At 45.3% G+C, this 16,977-nt stretch overlaps 1 protein-coding gene across 6 annotated transcripts in view; it reads left to right on the plus strand.

Annotated features, from left to right (window-relative positions):
- ANAPC10 (anaphase promoting complex subunit 10) overlaps nucleotides 1-16,977 on the plus strand; it is a 139,884-nt gene that overhangs the window by 52,490 nt on the left and 70,417 nt on the right. Inside the window, exon 5 of one of the 6 annotated variants that reach the window (XR_009546392.1) lies at nucleotides 5,848-6,247. The exons of the other annotated variants lie outside the window; for them this stretch is intronic. The gene's annotated coding sequence lies outside the window, so the exon portion shown is untranslated. The remainder of the gene's footprint in view (nucleotides 1-5,847; nucleotides 6,248-16,977) is intronic. 6 annotated transcript variants of the gene reach the window in all.

Below are 16,977 nucleotides of genomic sequence, written 5' to 3' on the forward strand. Positions count from 1 at the left end.
AAAACATTTTGTTTTGTTATTCTTGTAGCTGATTCCCCCTCCCCACCTGTTATTTTAAAGCTACACAGAGAAGTAAGCAATCGAGGTATTGAAATTCCACGGTGCCAGCACCACCTCCGGAGCATAATCCAAAAAACACAGAAAGCCGCCTGCTGGGTTGTCTGCAGTGAGCTTGTGTGAACATCAGTGTCTGCCGCCCGCTCCCTCGCTCCCTCGCTCTCACACCGTGCTTTTACCCAAAGCTCCTTTTGGAATAGACTCCGTGTTTTCTGGAGTGTAGTGAAGTTATTTGCTGGTCCTTACCTTTTTTTTAAAGATTAAAAAAAAAATTGTATTATCTTTATTGATTTATTGGGTAGCGATCGCCAGAAACCGAGAGGAAAGGGCGAGATAGAGAGGGAGAGAGACAGAGACACCTGCAGCACTGCTTCACCACTTTCAAAACTTTCCCTCTGCAGGTGGGGAGAGGGGCCTTGAACCTAGGTCCTCGTGCACTGTAACATGTGTGCTCAACCAGGTGTGTCACCACCCTGCCCCATCCCTACCTTTTTAAAGTGGCGTGGATTTCTGTTCATAGGATAAGTGGTCACAGAGGCATATGACATGATTTTCATGGTCACATCAAGAGTTAGAGAAGAGGCTTGTGTATTTATTACTGTGAGAAATTCTGGTTGAAGTTGCAAAGCATGGAATGTGAGAAATAATATGTGTTTGTTGGAGCTGTACATGAAGGAGGACTAACTTAAATGCTGACTTTTGGCTCCTTGAATTTTATTATTATTATTTTTAGCATTTTAAAAAATATTTATTCCTTTTTGTTGCCCTTGTTGTTTTATTGTTGTTGTTATTGTTATTGTTTTATTGTCGTCGTCGTTGTTGGATAGGACAGAGAGAACTGGAGAGAGGAGGGGAAGACAGAGGGAGGAGAAAAAGACAGACACCTGCAGACCTGCTTCACCGCTTGTGAAGCGACACTCCTGCAGGTGGGGAGCCGAGGGCTTGAACCGGGATCACGCCGGTCCTTGTGCTTTGCACTCTGCGCTTAACCTGCTGCGCTACCACCTGATTCCCACCTGGAATTTTTTATTTATCAGGTGTACTATATCTAAACTAGAGGAATATAGAAACACCATACTTTTCTCTCCTTTCATTTGAACTTCAGTGAAATCTTGACAACATTGTTTTGTGTTAGTAAAAATTCCCAGCTGATCCTAATTGCTCTAATCAAAGGAATGCATTAGAAGGTGTATTTCTAGGGCCGGGGGTGGGGTTATGCAGTGGATTAAGCACACGTGGCACAAAGTACGAGGACCGGGGTAAGGACCCCAGTTTGAGCCCTGGCTCCCCGCCTGTGGGGGGGGGGGGTCAGCTTCATAAGTAGTGAAGCAGGTGTGCAAGTGTCTTATCTTTCTCTCCTCCTCTGTCTTCCCCTCCTCTCTCGATTTCTGTCTGTCCTGTCCAATAACAACGACATCAATAACAACAACAAGGGCAACAGAAAGGGGGTGGGGGGGAGACGGCCTCCAGGACAGAGGATTTGTAGTGCAGGCACCAAGTTCCAGTGATAACCCTGGAGGCCAAAAAAAAAAAGGTATATTTCTGAATCCTCAGATTAATTTTTCATTTACCATTTTATTGCCTTCATTTGTTTTCACTGTTAGTGTTGTTGCTTATTTAACTGCAGACAACAAAAATGTAAAATGGAGCCCAGGGCGCTGGCAGCCTCACCCTTGCACTCAGACTTACCAAGTATCAACAGAGAGGGGACTCACCAGCCAGTGGGGACTCCAGGTCAGAGAGATAAGAACCCACGCTGCCTGCCATGGGCTTATCTGGGCAGCTCAACATCTAGTGTTGTTTTCTTAGAAACTTTCCATGCAGAAGATAACAAAAGTCAATATGTACATGCTGAGATGGATTTATTTTTCACTCATTTCTACTCATTTTTTTTCCTGAAAAGACAATTTCAGGTTGCTGTGCCTGTGAGTTTCACTTTGAGTTTCTTCATCCATTTACATGAGCTTTTATATCACTGTAACTGTATGAGTATTTTAATTATGGCTCATTCTATTAGGATGAAATTACTTCCTGGGCCCAGTTATTGTGTTTAACCAGCAGGCCTTGTAGTTAATGAGGCTTGCTAACCTTTTACTCCTTTGCCTCAATTTGCTTCTTTTTAGTTCTCTTAACCTACAATCCAGTCAATGGATAGAAGAGTGTGTCATTTAAACAAGGTACATCTCCCATGTGTCTCCTGGAACAGGAAGTCAGAGCACCAAGTCCTTACATGCTGGTTCCCAAGGACCTGAGATGTCCATGTCTCCTGATCGCCACCAAGCCTGATTGTCCACAGGGCAGCCTGGCACACTGCCATCTCCCCTCTGGACTGTTTGTTGGTGCCTGTGAATAGAACATAATGTCTTTACTTTTTCTGCTCAGTTGTCACTGGTTGCAGTGATAGGAAGCAAGTTAACATTTTTCTAAAAATGGTGGCAATTCATTCCCTTCAAGATGAAGTCAGACGCCATCATATCTAAGTGATAAGTGGTAGAGCTTAGTTCAGTGCTTTCAAATTCATGTCAAATAAAATCTACTATTTCTTAGCCTCAAAGTTCTCATTTTTGTGTAATTTCACCTTAACTGTTCTAGACACATCATCTAAACTTCCCTGAACACTTTGACAAAAAAGTTTTTGTGTTGTTACAAACAAAATCTGTTACATACGAAGGAATTATGGAACTGCTGGAAACTACAGATTTCACCAGTGTGTGAGGTTGGATTGTTAGAACTGTTGAGAATTTTCGAGATGTCTGTCCTTTAACCTTTGGTGTGATTGCAGATGTGTAGTTGGCTTACACGTCTGCCGAGGCCTGTGACAAAGATTCCCTCGTTCCCAACTTTCTCCTCTCACTTGCGCACCACAGTGGGTATTAGGCAGCTTATACACATTTGAATTACTTTCTTTTTTTCTTCCCCAATCTTCTTAATTTCTTTTTTCTTTTCTTTTTTTTTTTTTTTTTTACCAGAGCACTGCTCAGCTCTGGTTTATGGTGCTGTGGGGGATTGAACCTGGGACTTCAGAGCCTCAGGCACATGAGTCTCTGGCTAACTATTATGCTATCTACCCTCCACCCATCTTCTTAATTCCTTTAAAGCATATGTGAGCTTGTGGCTTTTTGAATTACGAAGCTCTCACAATATATTCCTAGGCAATATATTCTTAAAGCATATTTTAAGAGTACCAGATTTTTGTTTGTTTATTTGTACTAAAGTATGGCTCCACTCCAGTTTACGGTTATTTGTGGGGTTCAGCTTGAGCCTCAGGCGTGAAGTTCTTTTGCATAATTCCGCTATCTCCATGGCTCCTTGAGGACTTATGTGACACTCAGAGTTGTGCAGGCTCTATCCTCCTTCACCAGCTAGTTAACATTTGTCAAAATAGCCGCCTCTCCTACCCACCCCACCCAGTATCCTAAAGTAGAATGTTCCTGTTTGGTATGATTTGGTGGGTCTGGGGATGCTCAAAACTTCTTCCACATAAATTAATGGTAATGCATTTCATGACCTCAACAATAGCTGACCAGATCACACCAAATAGGAGCATTCTACATGTTTGGATGGTGGGGGAGACCTGTATGTGTTCTTTCTGGGAACCTCAGGTTCCTCAGCAGTGAAATAGGGAAGTGGTGTGGGGATGATTAAGCCAAGCGTTTGCTGATGGCCTGGCATGTGACAGCAGCTTAGTAAACAGTAACTGAAAGGAGCAGAACAAGCCTGGCTGCGTCTGTTCAGCATCTGAACACATACATACGAGCTGCGCTGCACGTAACTGTAGGGACGCGTTGACGTCTGTGAGCTGCTAAGGATCTAGCACGTGGGCTTTGGAGCCAGTGATGGAATTTGAGTTTCTACTAAACTATAAACCTTAGAAGGTTAGCTGCTTGGGTGGGGGAGAGAGGACATCATGGTTATGCAAAAAGACTTTCATGCCTGAGGCTCCAAAGTCTCAGGTTCAGTCCCTCAGACCACTATACGCCAGGCCAGAGCTGAGCAGTGCTCTGGTAAAATAATAATAATAATAAAAGTTAGCTCCTATGTGCCTCAGATTTCTGTGTATAAAGTGAAGCTGAAAATAGTGTGTCTTGTGTGACAGCTGCAAGACTGGAATAAGTCTGTACATGTAAACTCTTAAAACAATGCCTGCCAAAGAATAAGTGCTCTGAACTTGTGAGTTGCTGTTAACTTATTTAACTTATTGTCTCCCAGCAAAGGAAAAGCTATAAAGCTTGAAAACTCGCTGGAGTCCATGTTAATTAGTGGCCGTCTTTCTCCTGGATGCCTAGGCAATTCTGTCTTCCTTCAGTCCCCTTCAGGGCTTCACTTCTCTTAAAAGTGATTTTAGGATTGTATTACAGCTAGACTACGGCCTTTTATTTTTACCACCATGGAATTATGATATGTTGGTAGTGAAAATCTTTAGACATCGCGCTGGCACACGTGCTGCTGGGGATCGAACTCGTGACCTCATGCTTGAAAGTCCAAAGCTTTATCACTGCACCACCTCCCGGACCACTATATATATATATATATCATTACGCTATCTCCCTTGTCCTCTAATGAAGTTTTTATGCATGTTTTCATGATTATGACCACGAAAATATTGTTTATGCCTGAGTCATTTCATGCCATGTGTACTGTCCTTTTTAGACATAATTTTTGGCTTAATTTATGCCTTATTTTAAAAACCATTTCTAAGGGGCCAGGGCACCTAGTTGAGTGCATGTTACAATGCATAAGGACTCAAGTTCTAGCCCCCAGTCTCCACATGGAAGGAGACCATTTCGAGTGGTGAAGCAATGTTACAGGTGTCTCTGTCTCTATCCCTTTCTATCACCCTTTCTCTCTTGATTCCTGGCTGACTCCAACAAATAAATGAAGATAATAAAAAATAATAATAATCCTTTTTAAGAGAGAGGGAGAGAGAGAACCAGACTATCATTTGGGCATATACAGTCCTGGAGGTTGAACTCTGGGCCTCATGCTTGAGAGTCCAGTGCCCCACCCACTGTGCCTCCTGGGCTAGCTACTATAAAAATTTTATCTGCTAAGGGAGTCGGGTAGCGCAGCAGGTTAAGCACAGGTGACGCAAAGTGCAAGGACCGGCATAAGGAGCCCGGCTGGAGCCCCCAGCTCCCCACCTGCAGGAGAGTCGCTTTATGGGCAGTGAAGCAGGTCTGCAGGTGTCTCTCTTTCTCTCCCCTCTCTGTCTTACCCTCCTCTCTCCATTTCTCTCTGTCCTATCCAACAACGATGACCTCAATAATAACTACAACAATAAAACACCAAGGGCGACAAAATGGAATAAGATAAATAAAAAGACTTTTATTTGCTATTAATTCATCCCTAAATTCTCCAACAGATCCTCTTGAAGCCATCAAACATACTTCAGATCCACATCTTTTTCCTAGGGACATCTCAGCAGCTCTGTCCGTGAAAGTTCAGTTAGAAAGCAGAGCATGAGGGAGAGAAGGGGAGGGAGAGGGAGGGACATAGAAAAAGTTTGATTGTGTTGAATGAGTGGAAGTATTTCACGGATATTTTTTTTTTCCCAGAGATTTTACCTTATGGCCAATAGAAGTTAGCAAAACAAATTCTGCAAGGCTATTTTCATATCTGATGCAGAAGGTAGAAGTCCCCAAGTAATAAGTCAAGCATGAAGAGGGATGAGAAGTAATGGAGAACTAGGACAAGCTGGTACCCAAGGGCATCTCTAGTTTCTACACTAGATGAGCTAAAATACATGTCAGCTCCCCGTGCCTCTGATCTCGTGGTGTCTGTGTTCTGCAGAGAAGCTGCTGCCCTTGTTCAGAGTAGACATACACCTGGTCCTGGAGCCAGAGGGGATGCAGGCAGGGTCCAGGTTGCTGCCCTCCACCAGCAGGTGAACCCTTAGACCGTCTTGTCTGTGATCTTCAAAAGTTCCTGCCTCTGCTTCACACCAGAAGCACCAGGGCTGCCGCTGCTTCCGCTCTGCCTTCCGGCAGAATTTTGCCCCACCTGCCTACCTGGGAGCCTGAAGGAAGGGACATGTCATGTAGGCTACTCACGGCAGAGTCACTCCAGGTAACCTTGAGAATGCTCCTCTTAGCTCTGGTCACAGAGGGCCATGCTGAGCCCAGAAACTACCTTCTGAAGTCTGCCACTTCACTTGCACCAAGACCAGATGCCCACAACCTGCCTCCAGCAGGTGAGTGAGCAGCGTAGGGGCACAAACCACAGCTGACTCATTCCTGGGGACTCTGGAGTCATCTGACAGGTCGGGGACTTGCGGCTGGCATTGCTGAACTGGCTCTAGAACTGTGCTGTGGTCTTATCCACCCACCCTTCCTCCCATTTCTGTCTCCTTCCTCTGGGGTTAGATCTGCATTGCCGTCTGACAGCTCTTCCAGCTGGTCCCTTTTCCCTCCTCGTTTGTTTCCCCCACCACAGATGCTTGCCCTAATAAATTTCTCTTAATGTCTGCTTGGTTTCATGTCACTGGTTGGATCCAGAGTAATGGCTGTTTCCTCAAGCCCTCCCTCAGCATCATCTTGGGGAATGAGCATTCACCTCTTTTGGTAGATCTCTTACCTCCTAGGTCTCAAGTCATCGTTTTTCTTGGGCTACTTCATTTTTCAGTGGAAAGCATCCTCCACATGGGAGGTAAAATTATTGAAACCTTGCCTGACTGAAAACTTTAATCTCACCCTGGAGGGATGATTTGGCTGGGTATGGAATTCTAGTTTGGAAATAGGTTTCATCAGAATTTTAAGCAGAGTCGCCATTGCCTCATAATTGCCAGTGTCAGTGTTGAGAAAGATAGTCTGCTTTTGGTTCTCTTTCTCCTCTCTCCCTCTCTCTCTCTCTCTCTCTCTCTCTCTCTCTCTCTCTCTGCCTCCAGGGTTACTGCTGAGGCTCAGTGCCAGCACTAAAAAGTCACTCCTCCTGGAGGTCATCTTTTCCATTTTATTGGCTAGGACAGAGAAAGATTGAGAGGGGAGGGGGAGATAGAGAGGGAGAGAGAAAGAGAGACACCTGCAGACCTGCTTCACCACTTGTGAAACATCCATTTTCCCTGCAGGTGGGGAGCCTGGGGCTGGAACCAAGATCCTACGCTGGTCCTTGCTCTTAGCACTCTGAGCTCAACTGGGTGCACCACCACCCGGCCCCCAGATTTCTTCTCTCTCCAGAAGCTTTTTCAGTCTCCTTGCCCTTGATGTTCTGAGATGCCCTGACTCTGCCGTGGTGTGTGTGTGTGTGTGTGTGTGTGTGTGTGTGTGTGTGTGTAGCCTTCATTGTTCTGGTGCTGATTGTTGTCCACCGGAGTAGAGATACCTGCCCATCAGACCCGAGAGGGGCTTTGATGTTCTTTTTTATCTATCTTTTCTTCTTTCTTTCTTTCTTTTTTTAATTGCATTTCTATTTTTTAAGACTTATTTATTAATGATAGAATGGGAAAAGAGAGAACCAAAGCTTCGGTCTGGCACTTGTGATACAGAGATTGAACTCTGGACACGTCAATCACTATTAATTTCCTCTGACTGTCTGTCTTTTTTATTGCCACCAGTGTTACTGCTGGGGCTCTGTGCTGCTACTATGAGTCCACTGCTTCTGGCAGCCACCCCCTCCCCCTTTTCTTTCCTTTATTATGCAGGATAGAGAGAAATTGGGAGGATGGGCTGGGGTGGGGGGGGTGGAGAGACTTATAGCACTGCTTCACCACTTGTGAAACTTCCCCCTTAACAGGTGGGGAGTGACACCTCAAACCCAGATCCTTGCTCATGGGAGCATATGTGTTCAACCAGATGAACCGCCTCCCCAATCTCTCTCTTTTTAAAAATTGACTTATTTTTATAAGAGAGACAGAGACTAGAGCACCACTCCGTCTATTGTGATGTCAGGGATTGAACCTCAGGACCTCTGGATCCGGAGGCATACAGATGTTATGCTTTAGAACATTGAACTGTCTCCCTGGTCACTTGTTTGTTCATAGAGCTGGGAGTGAGGAGCCAGAGGTCTGTTCAGCTCTGGCACATGCTTACCTGGGATCAAAACTGGGGCCTCATCATGCAAGTCCTATGTTCTGCCACTGAGTTGCTTCCTCATTTTCTGTCTCTTATTTTCTTGACTTCCAAGCAATTTGGATAACTTTGGCTAGCTCTTAAAAATTTAGCTCTTGGGGCCGGACAGTGTAGCACACCAGGTTAAGCACACATAGTGCAAAGCTCAAGAATCCCAGTTCCAATCCCTGAGCCCCAGTGATACTAACTCTGGAGGCAAAAAAAAAAAAGCCTTGCTCTCATAGACATATGAGAGTACGTAGAGTCTAGCCTCCATTGTTCAGTGGTTTGTGTCACAGAACTCAGACCTGCTCTCACTAACCAGGCGTCTGAAGAGGGTTTTCGCTTTCCCCACAAAAGGCAGAAGTGGGCATCCGCATCAAGGCGGCTATCCAGAGGCATGGGAGTCCCGACACAGAGAGCTTTCCTGGGCGCTGCTTCCTGCAGGCTGTGTGACCGTGGCGTGCTCTGTATTGTTTCATGAGCCAGATACCGTGTTGTTTTAGGTTTTCTGTGCTATTGGGTACAGTTCAGGAGGGTAGTTTTAGTCTTTTCTGTAAAAATCATGGTAATTGCTTTCTCCTTTAAGCTATTTCAACTTAGAAAAAGTGTCAGAGGAATACTCTCCTTTTGGATAGCTTTTATTCTCCTTAGCAACTTTCTTACCAAATATGACATATATCCCCTTATGTATTGTATTTGTTGTTTTCCCTCACTGGAAGGTCACAGAGATTTTTTTTTCTCATTATTTGGGGGGGGGGGAATGTAGTGGTTTACAGTTGATAGTAAAATACAGTAGTTTGTACATATGTAACATTTCTTAGTTAACACTATATATGTAACATTTCTTAGTTAACACTCTAGCCCCCCACCTAGGTCCATCATGTTGCAGGACCTGAACACCCCTGCGCGCGCGCGCGCGCGCACACACACACACACACACACACACACTCACACACACACTCTTCCTCTCTCCCTCTTCCCAGAGTCCTTTACTTTGGGGCACTATACAAAACCCGGTACAAGTTCTGCTTTGTTTCCTATTCCGAGAACAGATTTGGTGGCATGATTTTGTATTATTATCTAAAATTTTTTCCCCACCAGGGTTATTGCTAGGATTCGGTGCCTGCACAATGACTCAACTGCTCTTGGTGGATATCTTTTGTTTGTTTGTTTGTTTTGTTTTAATTTAAGAAAGGAGACATTAACAAGACCATAGAATAAGAGGGGTACAGTTCCGCACAATTCCCATAACCCGATCTCCATTTCCCACCCCTCCCCTGATAGCTTTCCCATTCTCCATCCCTCTGGGAGCATGGACCCAGGGTCCTTGTGGGTTGCAGAAGGTGGAAGGTCTGGCTTCTGTAATTGCTTCCCCGCTGAACATGGGAGTTGACTGGTCGATCCATACTCCCAGTCTGCCTCTCTCTTTCCCTAGTAGGCTAGGGCTCTGGGGAAGCGGAGCTCCAGGACACATTGGTGGGTCGTCTGTCCAGGGAAGTCTGGTTGGCATCGTGCTTGCATCTGGAACCCTTTACATAGGTGTTTCTGCTAGAGACAGAGAGGGGAAGAGAAAAAGATGCCTGCAGCTGTTTCGCTGCTCATGAAGCTGCCTCCCCCACCCACACGTGGTGACTGGGAACTCGCATCCCAGTCCTTTCACTCCACTTCACCCCTTTTTTGGTTTTATTTTTATTGCTATGTTTTAATCAGCTAGAATAGTGTTCAGTACAAAATAGATATTTAGTGAACATTTGCTATTTTGGAACTGCATCATTGTAAATTTTTTTCTAGGACCCCCCCCCCCCCCAGAATATTTGAACTCTTTATTGCTTTTCTCACTAGAAGCATGAGACAGAGGAAATGGGTGTGTAAAGAGTGTGAGGGTGATCTGCCTAGGGCTGAGCATTCTGGAGCAAGATGAGGGAGCGGGCCATTGCTGTCAGCTAAGCTGATGTTCATTTTTTACAAGGTGCCGCGCTCTGGACTTGTTCTCCCTGGCTCTCGTGCCCACTTTTTAACCTGTCCAGGTTAAATCAGCTCTCAGCTCTCTGGGACAGCTGCCTGCCTGTTCAAGCTGGCCCGAGGGACTGGCTATTCCATGTCCAGGTTTTGGCTAGCTTTCTTCTTTCTGCTTTGTTTTTATTTTTATTCAGCTTCAAAGTCACCCACTGCTTCCAGTTTTAAACATGTTAGGATATAACACACCTTGCTCCCCTTCCATTCCCACTGCTTTTGGAAATGTGTACACTGCCACATTTATCAGCTGTCACTTTGAAAAGATTTATTTATTTTCTTTGAGGTTGTGGGGCAGAGATAGAGACAGAGAGAAATATCAGCCCCAGTCTAGTACATGTGGTGCCAGGGATAGAACTGATGAAACCAGGAGCCCTAGGCATTCTGACCCCAAGCACTACTAGCTGAGCCATCTCCCCAGCCAGCTAGTTCATCATCATAGTTGCTTTTAAAGTCCATTATTGGGAGCTGGGTGGTAGTGCAGCAGGTTAAGCACACATGGCATAAAGTGTAAGGGCTGGTACAAGGATCCCGGTTTGATCCCCCGGCTCCCCACCTGCAGGGGGGTCACTTCACAGGCGGTGAAGCAGGTCTGCAGGTGTCTATCTTTCTCTCCCCCTCTCTGTCTTCCCCCCTTCTCTCATTTTCTCGCTATCCTATCCAATGACAGTAGTAACAAGCATAACAACAGGGGCAACAAAATGGGAGAAATGGCCTCCAGGAGCAGTGGATTCATAGTGCAGGCACCGAGCCCCAGTGATAACCCTGGAGGCAAAAAAACACAAAAGTCCATTATTTCTTCAACTATTTTTCAAAACTTGTGTAAAATTGTCTTAGTCATAATGATATTTTCATGAGAATTAATGATTATAATACATTTGCAGAACATAAATACATTAATTTCAAACAAGTTGATTATTTTCTTTTGCAAATATCAGTTTCTAGATCCTGGTACATACTAAGTGAATTTTTTTCTTCCCCCTCCTTTTTTTCTGAACAGACTACAATATAGTGTTAAGTGTCTTAATGTGCTATTTGGAAAGTTTGAGGGCAAAAGCAGTGTATGTGTGTAGGAGGTACTGAAGAAAGCACAAACTTAATTGTAATCTGGAGTTAGCATTTAAAGAACAGGAAGAGGGGGCTAGAAAATGCAAAGCAAAGGAATTCAGTATTGGCTTTCATACTCATCTTGAATACTCAGTTTCCAGAAACAAACCAGCAAAAAAAGAGACAAACCCTGGTAGGAGTGGATAATTACTGACTTCAGATTTTAAAAAAAACTAGCTAAAGGGACAGTTAAAAAGCTCCTATGTTATTCTTGTTGACAAATATAAAAAATAGCCGCTAAAATAGAGTATATCTGAGAGACTTCGCCCATGTTTCAGTGACACACACTTTACATTTCTTTGCCTGTCCAGCCCTTGGGATTCTTTCAGATTAAGTTTTTTGTTTTTTTTTTTTACCAGAGCACTGTTCAACTCTGGTTTATGGTGGTGTGGGGGGTTGAACCTGGGACTTTGGAGCCTCAGGCATGAGAGTCTCTTTGTATAACCATTATGCTATCTACCCCCGCCCCAGAATCAATTTCCTGCACGGTCTCAAGTTGCTTTTTGGATTATTGCAGTTGTGCTGCTGAAATGCAGGCAGAGAATCACTAGCGATAAGGCTGAATAGGTAAGCAGAGCCCAGGTCATGCAGGGTCTGGTCAGCCGTGGGAAGGCGTGGGAGCTTATCATCGCTGTAAGGGGACACTGACGAGGGTTTGACAGCTTCCTGTCATCAGATGACTCTGCTGCTAATTGGGTGGGAGCTGGGGGGAAGCAGAACATGTCTAAGGCAAGACTAGTTAAGAAGCTGTTCACCGGGAGTCAGGCAGTAAGTAGTGCAGTGGATTAAGCGCAGGTGGCAAAGCGCAAGGACGGGCGAAAGGATCCCAGTTTGAGCCCCCAGCTCCCCACCTGCAGGGGGGTCGCTTCACAAGCGGTGAAGCAGGTCTGCAGGTGTCTGTCTTTCTCTCCCCCTCTCTGTCTTCCCCTCCTCTCTCCATTTCTCTCTGTCCTAACAACGGCGACATCAATAACAACAACAAATAATAACTACAACAACAATGAAAAATAACAATAATAACCACAACAATAAAAAGGGGCAACAAAAGGGAAAATAAATAAATATTAAAAAAAAGAAGAAGAAGAAGCTGCTCACCATGACCCTGGGATATAGAGCTTTGGGTTACCTGCACAGTTGGCCTCCATCTGTCTTCCTCACCACCAGAGACTACTGCCTTCTTCTTCCTCTAGCCTTTGCCCTTCTTCCGCAGCCAGTCAACAGCGTCAGGTGGAGCCTGATGTCAAGTTTCGAGACCTCCTTTGAATCTGGAGAGGTGGCAGTCGTTGACTGTGTGGGTCATAGTCTGTCTGGAGCCACAGGGGCAGTTCGGGTCGTCTCTGGCTCCCCAGCGATGGAACATAGCGGCGCACCGGCCATGGCCTGTTCGATAGCGATTGAGGAGGGCCCGATCATAACGTGCTAGGTCAAAGCCGGGTGGACGCTTGCAGGGGTCTGTGATGAGGTGTTTGTTCTTTACCTCAGCTGACTGCCAACTCTGTTTCCAAGAGACTGGAACAGAGAAGTTCAGTGTAGGCGTAGGGGACCAGATTGGGTGACGAGACGTCAAGTGTTGGACAGGGTGGGCAAAGATCTCCGCGTATATTGGCAGGTCCGGTCGAGCGTAGACGTGGGAAATGAACTTAGATGATGCCGCATCCCGACGAATATCTGGCGGGGCGATGTTGCTAAGAACTGGCAGCCATGGAACCGGGGTGGAACGGATGGTTCCAGAAATTATCCTCATGGAGGAATATAATTTGGAATCGACCAAGTGGACATGGGGGCTACGGAACCATACTGGGGCACAGTATTCTGCAGTGGAGTAGCAGAATGCCAGAGAGGATGATCGTAGTGTGGAAGCACTCGCGCCCCATGAGGAGCTGGCCAGTCTTGCAATGATGTTATTCCTCGCGCCCACCTTTGCTGCAGTTTTTATGAGATGTTCGTGAAATGACAGGGTGCGATCGAGAGTAACGCCAAGATAGACTGGCTGGGCTTCATGCCGGATTCTCGTATCGCCAAGCTGCACATTAAGCTCACGCGAGGCCGAGGCATGGTGTAGATGGAAAACAGATGATACCGTTTTTGCAGTGCTAGGGATTAGTCGCCATTTTTTACAGTAATCAGATATCAGAGACATGTCTTTCGTGAGTGTTTCCTCGAGGATGTCGAACTTGGATGCCTGAGTTGCACAGCACTACTGCCCTCCATAAAGATAGAAAGTGCCTGACTCTCCACTTGCAACTTCCCCTTCAGACCTGTGATGCAGACTGGGGACTGGGGACTGCAGTAGCTTCTGGAGAATGCTTTCCTCCACTATTTTAAGAGGAGAGAGACTCTGCGGATGGCACCGTATGAGAACACGATGCTTGTAGCTGCTCCAGAGGTGACAGGCGCGGCATGACAGCAAGAAAAACTGGATCCTGCTTTCATTTCACTTTTAATTTTATAATTGATACATGTCTGTGTATTGTGAGTGGAAGACCCTCTAGTGTTCCACAAACTGTGTAACCAGCAACCAGATGAAGATCCAGAAATTCTCTTGCTGTTTCGTTGCTCACTTTCTAACCAGAGATGACTAACAAGCTAACCTCTAACGGCGTTGATTACTTTCATCTGTTTTTGTTTGTTTGATTATTTGTTTACCAGAGCACTGCTTAGCTCTGGCTGTTGGTGCTGCCGGGAATTGAACCTGGGACTTCTGGTATGCAAGTCTGTTGCGTACCAAAGATAACTCCTTGGCCCTCACCAGACTTTATTTGATAAAGTCAGAGAGATAGTGAGAGGAAGGGGGATACCGAGGGAGGGAGAGGGATACCTACAGCCGCTTCACCCACTGTGGGCATCAGGGGCTTGAACCTGAGTCCCTGTGCATTGTCTTCTATGCACTCAATGCACCATAGTCCATCCCCTGTTTTTTTTTTTCCTTTCATTTTGAGTTTTACTTTTTTTTTTTTTAAGATGGAATCACATTGCATATATGTCTGGATTTTTTCATTCAGCCTATTTGTAAGAATCATCTCTGTAGTTGAGTATTTGTAGATTGCTCGCTCTCTCTCTCTCTCTCTCTCGTTGCTGTATGACATTCCATTTTGTGAAATCCTTCCAGTATATTTATCTGTTGGTGTGTACTTGCTAGTTTACCTGCTATACTGAGTTACCTATGAGCAGAGGAGCATTTAGTGTCCATGTGTGTATATTGTGGGCTGCATGTGTCTGTTTCTGTCGAGGTCACACATAACTTTGGTTTGAGTAGTTACTTACATATTTCAGCTAGGGAACTTTTGCTGGCCCATGACCCTACCTGTAGGGGGAGCTACACAAGTGGTGAAGCCAGACTGCAGGTGTCTCCGTGTCTCTTTCCCTGCTTATCTCCCTCTCCCCTCTCAATTTCTCTGTCTCTATTCAATAATAAACAAAAATGTATTTAGAAAAAGAGAGGGCTGGGGGGGGGAGAGAGAGAGAGACCTTCATTTCTGCCCCCACATTTCTGTTCTTTTTTTTTTGCCTCCAGGGTTATTGCCAGGGCTTAATGCCTGCACCATGATACACTGCTCCTGGACGCCATTTTTTCCCTTTTGTTACCCTGATTGTTTTACCATTGTTGTGGTCATTATTATCGTTGTTATTGATGTCGTTGTTGTTGGATAGGACAGAGAGAGATTGGAGAGAGGAGCCGATCCTTGCGCTTTGCGCCACGTGCACTTAACCTGCTGTGCTACCGCCCGACGCGTCCCCCCCCCCCCCATTTCTTTTCTTACACTTTAAGAGACTAGAATTCCAGCATGGGTATAAGATCAACACCAGGGTGCATGGCACTGGCAAGATAGCTCACCTGGGGGGGTGCCTGCCTTTCTTGACCCAGATTCACGTGGGAATGCCACGGCACTGAAGCAAAAAAGTGGGACCAGAGTGGCGAAGTCCTAGTGATGACAAAACAAAAACAAAAAGATTTTGGGAGTTGGGCGGTAGCACAGCGGGTTAAGCACAAGTGGCACAAAGCACAAGGACTGGCGCAAGGATCCAGGTTGAAGCAGGGGAGTCGCTTCACAGGTGGTGAAGCAGGTCTGCAGGTATCTGTCTTTCTCTCCCCCTCTCTGTCTTCCCCTCCTCTCTTGATTTCTCTCTGCCCTATCCAACAATGATGACATCTATAACAACAACAATAATAACTACAACAATAAAATAACTAAGGGCAACAAAAAGGAAATAAATAATTTTTAATTAATTTTTTAAATTAAAAATATTTATTTATCTAATCCTTATTGTTGCCTTTGCTGTTCTTTTATTGTTGTAATTATTATTGATGTTGTTGTTGTTGGATAAGACAGAGAGAAATGGAGAGAGGAGGGGAAGACAGAGGGGGAGAGAGAGAGACACCTGCAGACCTGCTTCACTGCCTATGAAGCGACTCCCCTTCAGGTGGGGAGCCGGGGGGCTCAAATCAGGATCCTTACACCGGTTATTGTGCTTTAATTTAAATTTTTATTTATAAAAAGGAAACATTGACTAAACAAAGCATAAGAGGGGTACAACTTCACACAATTACCACCACCAGAACTCTGTATCCCATCCCCTCCCCTGACAGCTTTCCTATTCTTTAACCCTCTGGGAGCATGGACCCAGGGTCATTGTGGGATGCAGAAGGTTGAAGGTCTGGCTTCTATAAGTGCTTCCCCGCTGAACATGGACGTTGATAGGTCGATCCATACTCCCAGCCTGTCTTTCTCTTTCCCTAGTGAGGAAGGGCTCTGGGGAAGCGGAGCTCCAGCACACATTGGTGGGGTCGTTTGTCCAGGGAAGTCTGATCGTTATCATGTTAGCATCTGGAACCTGGTGCTTGAAAAGAGAGTTAACATACAAAGCCAAGCAAATTGTTGACCAATCATGGACCTAAAGGCTGGAGTAGTGCAGATGAAGAGTTGGGGGACCCTCCATTTTGTAGATAGCTAGTAGGCATATTTTAGTTATATTCCAAAGGGCATGTGGCTATACTAGTGTTTTTGTTTGTTTGTTTTTGCCTGAGCCTGAAATCTGATATGCAGTTGGATCCTAATTATTGTCTGGGGAGATGATGTCATGGCTGGGAAAAGGACCAGAAAGCTGGATCAGGGAAGAGAGTAGCTCCCAAATATGGGAAAGGTGTATAAATATTGTTGACTGTAAACTATCGATTTGATGTGATCTGGGACCCATATTCAGCTGAGGAGCCTATGTGACCTCTGCATCCCTGTAGATCTGAGCTCACATTCTGTGGTCATAAGTAGAGACGTTCCGAGCTGCCCCAATTTCAGGACCCAACTTCCTCAGATGTAGCATAGAGGATGGAACATTCTCTACCATTGTTGATCCAAGTTGAGGGCATAAATAAATAAGTAAATTTTTAAAAGATTATAAAATCGGAGTGCTAGCAAGTCACTCTCTTCTGTTGAGTCATAAAAGTTCTTTGGAATCTTTCCTGAAGTCTAAAGGCAGCTGGCTTTTCTTGGCTTGTGGCCACATTACTCCAGCCTCTGCTCCCATTTTTTTCAAAATTAATTTATTAATGAGAAAGATAGGAGGAGAGAGAGAGAAAGACCCAGACTTCACTCTGGTACATGTGACAGGGATGGAACCCAGGGCCTCGCGCTTGAGAGTCCCGCCATTTAGCCACTGCGCCACCTCCCAGGCCACACCGCCTGCTCCCGTCTTCACTATCTCTTTCCCCTCTGTCTCTTCCATAGTTGTCTTCTAAGAACACTTGTGATTACATCCG

This window comes from Erinaceus europaeus, chromosome 19 (assembly GCF_950295315.1).
Source record: "Erinaceus europaeus chromosome 19, mEriEur2.1, whole genome shotgun sequence".
Classification (NCBI taxonomy): Eukaryota; Metazoa; Chordata; class Mammalia; order Eulipotyphla; family Erinaceidae; genus Erinaceus; species Erinaceus europaeus.